Source organism: Suricata suricatta, chromosome 14 (assembly GCF_006229205.1).
Source record: "Suricata suricatta isolate VVHF042 chromosome 14, meerkat_22Aug2017_6uvM2_HiC, whole genome shotgun sequence".
Classification (NCBI taxonomy): domain Eukaryota; kingdom Metazoa; phylum Chordata; class Mammalia; order Carnivora; family Herpestidae; genus Suricata; species Suricata suricatta.
The window spans coordinates 1,323,803-1,324,544 of NC_043713.1; positions in this window are offsets into that span (position 1 = coordinate 1,323,803).

Below are 742 nucleotides of genomic sequence, written 5' to 3' on the forward strand. Positions count from 1 at the left end.
GCAGTGGTGCACACGCTCTCTGCGCATGACAGTGACCCTGTGCAGTTCAGGGTGCAGTGTCCGCCTGCGGACATGGAAATGCTCCCCGTCTTGTCCGTGGAAGGGGCTGCTCCTGACACACCGGCCTGCTCCCCCCGGGTCCTGGGCTGTTTGGGGTCCTGAGAAAGGCCGTGAGGAGAACCGGCCCCCTGCTGATTTGACTTCCCACAAACACCCACCCAGGACCGTCCGGGTCCTCGGCAGGCGTGCCCCTCACCGCGAGCTCGCTGCTTCCGTCCAGGGAGCCAGGGCGTCTCCCTCCCCACAGTTTTGGTGCAGAGCAGGGCCTGCCAGTGAGTCGGTGCCCAGCTAAAATCCGCACTCGGATGTCGAGGCCTGCAGCCGCATTCTGAATATAAGTTCTGTGCGAAGTCCGTGTTGGGTCCAGGGCAGTGGCGTCGGCGGTGAGGGGAGTGGCGTGAACCGGGAGTCTGAATGACGGACGAGCCGGGCAGGGCGGAGACAGCGTCCCACAGCAGCACCGCCTTGGAGGAGAGGAGCTTCCCCCTCCTTCGTACAGATTCTGGGGTGACTCTGCTGCTACTGAGCCGGGGCACCCACATGGCCAAGCTGTCGGCTGAGGCTCTGGAGGGGACGGAAAAGAGCAGGTGAGGCTCAGAGAGGGACCCAGAGCGCAGGCCCCTGGGGGCCCGTGGAGAAGGCAAGGAGGCCATGGGGCGGCCCGGGGCTTTGTCCAGGTGCC